At 43.3% G+C, this 6,000-nt stretch overlaps 1 protein-coding gene across 1 annotated transcript in view; it reads left to right on the top strand.

Moving 5' to 3' along the window:
* The first annotated feature begins 592 nt into the window (after positions 1-592).
* The window catches only part of NCOA1 (nuclear receptor coactivator 1), a 224,407-nt gene continuing 218,999 nt past the window's right edge, over positions 593-6,000 (top strand). Inside the window, exon 1 of the mRNA XM_033145193.1 lies at positions 593-612. The gene's annotated coding sequence lies outside the window, so the exon portion shown is untranslated. The remainder of the gene's footprint in view (positions 613-6,000) is intronic.

The following is a 6,000-nucleotide window of genomic DNA, read 5'->3' as shown; positions in this document are numbered from 1 at the left end:
GGGAGTGGTCCAGTTTCTACATACGGGGATTTCAAGGCTTACCTCATTTCTTTTGCCTGCTTCAGATCCATATGCTGTTAACTGCAGGAATTTGTTGAGAACTGCATTTTGCTGGTTTTCAAACTTAGCTTTCTTAACTTCACTTTGCTCAAGGGGCACCAAAGGGGGGAACCAAGGAAGTGATTAAAAATCTAGACTTTCCAGTGTATCCATGTCACAGTGACTGATAACAGCAGGTTTTTTAGCAGGTTCGGAGAGGCAGAAATGATTTGCTTCTCTGTTCCTTTCTTTGTTTTCGCTCTTTCTGTGTCTCTCCTTAGCCCTGCTTTTAACTCTCCTGGCAACGCTGCCTACTTCTGCTGACTCATGCCAGGCCTTTCTTCAGCACAATTTGACAGCCTTTCAAATATGAATGCTAGCTTAACCATAAAAGTTATTTTTCTAATGTCCTTAATGTTTGGCCCCTGTGAGTAATTTTTTTTTTTTTTTTTTACCGAGCCGAAGCCTGCATAAAAGTAATTTATTGCTGGAAATTAAATCAAGGCCAACTGCAGTGATTCGGTCTTCAAAAATTAAAATCCCTGATTGCTGACTCAATTAGAATGCCAGTGGGTAAGTACGTCAAGCCTCCAGCATTTACAGGAAAAAGAATTGGCGCTCTTTTGTTGTGTACTTCTGAGCTTAAAAGCACTTACTGACCAAATACAGTACTTTATTCTGCTGTGCATTATTGTGTTTATGTAACAGCCATTGTCTTCTATGTCGTGTGTCTTTGAAAGTGTTGGGTGAATGTGGTCCTGTGTTACCTGCTGAAGCGCTTCACTTTGCCAGTGGCCTTCAGACTGTATGGAATGGTTTTTGTGTAGCTTAATTTTTAAAGCTTGCTGATTTTTCTATTAGAATGAATAGCATTTTGTGGTGCTCTCCATGCTGTGCTTAGGTTGGCAGTGTCGCTTTTCAGTGCCCTACCTCTTTCAAGTGAATATTCCATGAAAAAAGCCAACACTACCACTTTTATAAAGGGTGGGGGGGGGATCAAATATTCAGACTTTGTGTTCCCACTGATTATTTTCTGCAGCAGTGTGTAATACAACCCTGAAAAGTGTGTGTGTGTTGTGATGCATTTGTGACCCTGGTCTAAGTTACATCATGCAGGTTAGGCTAAAATACAAGTTTGATCTTAAATTATAAAACAGGTTAGGGAGATCATACCATAGCATTTGTGTGTGAACAATATTAGGAATAGTTTCATGAAGAAAAATGTGTGTGTGTGTGTGTGTGATATTTTCATGGTAATATTTCTTCTCTGGTTGCATAATCTTTATTATTGGTGACAATGTGCTAAAAAGGCTGCTCTTGGTCATGCACTTAAAAAAATATACATATGTTTGTAGCTTGCAGGTTGGAAGCAAATAAGAAGGCAGTAAACTATTGTCTGGGAACATTTCAGCCTTTGAATCAATTTTCTTTTTGTGCTGTTGGGCATTTTTTATTATGGATTTCTGTGGAGTAAACTTAAGGACCCTGCTTTCTCCAGTCATTGCACAAGGGACTTAGCTTCCATTAGCATTAATGGGCATTAACCATTCCACATATAGAAATTGCAGACATGCAAGGCAATGCATATATTGCTCTGTGTGCACAGTTCCTGCATTATAATCATGAACTCAAGTCTTGTATGCTGGGCAGTTGCAAGCCTTGTATTTCAGTCCCTTAAGTAAAGGGGGACAGAGGTGGGGAAGAAGAGGCAGGGCAGGTTGGTGTAAATCAGCCTTCCTCAAACATTGGGTCTCCAGATGTTGTTGCACTAAAATCTCCACCTTCTCAGGCAGCATGGCCAATGATCAAGGATGATGGTAGTTGTAGCTCAGCAACATCTGGGGATCCAAGTATGCACCTACTAGATTCCTTTTGGCTTCCAGAGTAGTCTTTTAGGGTTGCATGTTGCCTTCCTCAAAGATCTCAAAAATTGGCACACTCTTAATATAAAGTCTGTATTCCTTCTGATTGTTCAGATGAGCCTGAACATGCAATATGTCACTGTAACTCAAGGGCTCAAATCGAACCTTCGTAGCTGTCTAAAGACTCCTGCTTTTCCTCCTTACTGCTCTGCCAATTCTGAATAGATGGCTGATGCTTATAGCCATAGGTTGATGTGAAGACTGATAAGATGTGGGGCATTTGGAGAAACTGAGGTGGCCAGGTGGAGGTGTGTGGGTGGGAGATCTCAGTGGTAGAGCATACACATTATGCTCAGAAGGCCCCAGGCAATTCCTGGCATCTCTAGGTGGGGCTGGGAGAGACCGCTGTCTGAAACTGAAAAGCCACTGCCAGTCAGTGTAGGCAGTACCGAGTTAGATAGAACAATGGTCTGACTGTATTAGACAAGTTCCTAGGTTTCCTATGGTGCCTCTCTCTGTTGATTCAGGTCTCGCCCACAAGAAGGAGAGTGTGCAGCAGTTAGTTGCTAAGCAGCTGCTCATGTTCTGAACTTCATCTGTTGGTGTAGTCTTCAGAATGCCCAAGTGCTACATCCCAATTAGTTATTGTACATCATCACATAGGTACATCATCACATAGGTGATCCTGATTGACTGTAATGTCTTCAGCATGCAGGTCCTACTTAGAAATAAGAAAACAGGTCTCCTTTGGTGACATAGGAAGCTGCCTTATACTCAGATAGTATGTCCATGTAGCTCATGCACAGATAATATACCTAGATAATTTCATTTGTGTGCCGCCTTTCCATAGTTCAAACCATGCTCAAGGCACCTTACAGCAGGGGTCCCCAAACTTACTCCGCTTCGGGCCAGTTCCTCCAGTGCCAATCGCGTGGCGGGCTGGAGAGCGGGGAAGCACGCACGCACCCGCTATTTCTGGCGCGGCTGGCCATCTCCGGGATGGCGCAGCAACAGAAATAGCTTGTGCGCATGCACAAACGTCATTTCCAGCACGCGCCAACCTGGAAGCGCGGCAAAAATTGCCGCTTGCACATACGCACAAGCTATTTCCGGTGCCGCGCCATCCTGGAGATGGGCAGCCGCGCCACGCTGGTAAGAGTGGGCGGCGGGCGGCGGGGGTTGTGGCAGGCCGGAAAATTGGCTCGCTCAGGCCGTATCCGACCCACGGGCCTTAGTCTGGGGACATCTGGCTTACAGCATGAAAAAAAAATACCTAATTACAACATCATCAAGGCAGCAATGGATTCAAACTACAAGAAAGAAGATTCCACCTAAACATTAGGAAGAACTTCCTGACAGTGAGAGCTGTTCGACAGTGGAATTTGCTGCCAAGGAGTGTGGTGGAGTCTCCTTCTTTGGAGGTCTTTAAGCAGAGGCTTGACAGCCACCTGTCAGGAATGCTTTGATGGTGTTTCCTGCTTGGCAGGGGGTTGGACTAGATGGCCCTTGTGGTCTCTTCCAACTCTATGATTCTATGATCTGCAGTGATCATGGAGCCCAAGAAAGTAAAATCTCTCACTGCCTCCATTTCTTCCCCTTCTATTTGCCAGGAGGTGATGGGACCAGTGGGCATGATCTTAGTTTTTATGATGTTGAGCTTCAGACCATATTTTGCGCTCTCCTTTTTCAACCTCATTAAAAGGTTCTTTAATTCCACCTCACTTTCTGCCATCAAGGTTGTGTCATCAGCATACCAGGGAGACAACATACAGCCTTGTTGTACTCCTTTCCCAATTTTGAACCAATCAGTTATTCCATATCCAGTTCTAACTGTAGCTTCTTGTCCCACGTAGATATTTCTCAGGAGACAGATGAGGTGATCAGGCACTCCCATTTCTTTAAGAACCCCCCATAGTTTGCTGTGACGAAAGGTATTCCTTGAAACAAATGTGCTTTTGCGTAGTCAATGAAGCAGAAGTAGATGTTTTTCTGGAACTCTCTAGCTTTCTCCATAATCCACCGCATGTTTTGCAATTTGGTCTCTGGTTCCTCTGCCCCTTCGAAATCCAGATTGCACTTCTGGGAGTTCTTGGTCCACATACTGCTTAAGCCTGCCTTGTAGAATTTTAAGCATAACCTTGCTAGTGTGATAAATGAGCGCAATTGTAGTTGGAGCATTCTTTGGCACTGCCCTTCTTTAGCACCAAGCAACACACAGTGACTGCTGGTTGAATGCATTTGTGTGCAGGCTTCCAATTGATGATCCAACAGGGGCTGAAAATGGATTCAAGAAAGACCGATTGAGTAATCGTAATTGCCACAATTAATGTTTGCATTTATGTGGGTGGGGGGATGGAGAGAGAGAGGGCTCTGGGTTTGTTTTTTGAGGTGGGAGAGTGCCAAGCTGAAAACCGACCCCTATAAGTTGCTGTAGATGGTGATTCATGCAGTGGTACTTGGTTTACGCATGAGTTGCATTGTTTATCAGTATTCACAGTGTCCAGGACTATCACGTGGTTGTCCATTGTGTTATGCTTGTGCAATCTTGTTTCACACAACAGGAGTCAGTGTTGCTATTTCCAATATTTGGGAGATGCAATATCCCTGCAGCTGGAGTGCCACCCTGAGGGAAGATGTCTGGATCCCACGCACTAAACTGCAACTGCATGTTTATTAAAAAGAAAAAGGAAAGGGGGGGGGATTGCATGCAAATTCTTTAAAACAACTTCAGAGAGAGAGAGGGGTAACATGCATATCTTGTCTTAGCAGTACCAATTATTAGCTGACCACTCATGCTGGGAAGCTGGTACTTTGGGAGGACATTTCTCAACATGTAAAGGGTCAGTAGCTTCTCAAGAATTTGTCTAATTGACATGCCATGTAATTGCAAGAAAAGTAATTCATTTCCCATCATTAATAAAGAATGAGATTTCAGCAAACTGATGACTCTGGATCATTACTTCTTCTACTATGGGATTTCACTGGCATTGGCAAAGGAGGCACCAGAGGTTACTGGCCATTGGCGCAAGATTTTGCCAACTTTATTTATACTAATCACCTCCCTGTTCCATTCCTGTTGTGGTATTGTGGGCTGAGCCTGTTGCCCCCATAAGCTATTGCATGCTGAAACAGGGGCTGGGATGCAGGAGGCAACCCACGGATGCTGCGTATTTTCCTGGGTTTCGTTGTAGCATAGCTATTGATCAGTTTAAAGAATCTAGGTCAGGGATTACTGTTCATGTGTTAAATGGAAACACATTGGGCAGGGATCCACAATTTTGGCTTTGCTGAAACCATATCCCCCGTAAACATTTTTATTGCCCTTTTCAGATGATCGCCGTACAGCGTAACTAGATATATAGATATATAATGATGCAATGAAACCACAAACCTTTAGGCATGTGGCCCATGTCGAAAGAGACACAATACATTATCCATCTGCATAGCATGGAGAGGAAGATGTAAAACAGGAAAGTACATACAGTCATAGCCTAATAATTACACATGGTGCCAGATTTTCCAGGCCTGTAAAGCTGGCCTTGGGAATGTATCATTTGAAGTAAAGTCAGTAAAGGAATGTATCATTTGAAGTAAAGTCAGTGCCTGGCGTACTCTGGTCCATGGGGTCACGAAGAGTCGGACACGACTGAACGACTGAACAACAACAACAACAGTAAAGGATTGCCAAATCATATAGAAATAATCTTTGCAATTCAGAGAACGTGAGGGAGGGCAGGCATCCTGGGCGGGCGTTGTTGCCAGTGGTGGTCTGTTTGTGATGTCAACATATTGAAGCCAGTATGGGCATATCGTATATTGCTTTTTTCTTTCTTTCATATTCTCACTTTTATGTGTATCTTTGTTGTTGTTTTTCTCCCTCTCACTTTCCCTTCTTTTTTTGTATCACTTTATTTCTTTTAATTGAAATCACCTTAATTTTTTTTTTTTAAAAAAGCATACTGAAGCCAAATTCACATGCAGTTTACATTAGACGTAGCTCTCAAGTATGTTTGCGATAAGACAAGTGTGTGGTGTAAAACGGCTTAGCCGCTCCTGTGTCTTAAATGTTGATATGCCCACCTTAGATTTCAATTAAAAT

This window comes from Lacerta agilis, chromosome 3 (assembly GCF_009819535.1).
Source record: "Lacerta agilis isolate rLacAgi1 chromosome 3, rLacAgi1.pri, whole genome shotgun sequence".
Lineage (NCBI taxonomy): Eukaryota > Metazoa > Chordata > Lepidosauria > Squamata > Lacertidae > Lacerta > Lacerta agilis.
The sequence above is the reverse complement of the archived record's forward strand: the minus strand, read 5'-3'. Positions and strand labels throughout refer to the sequence as shown.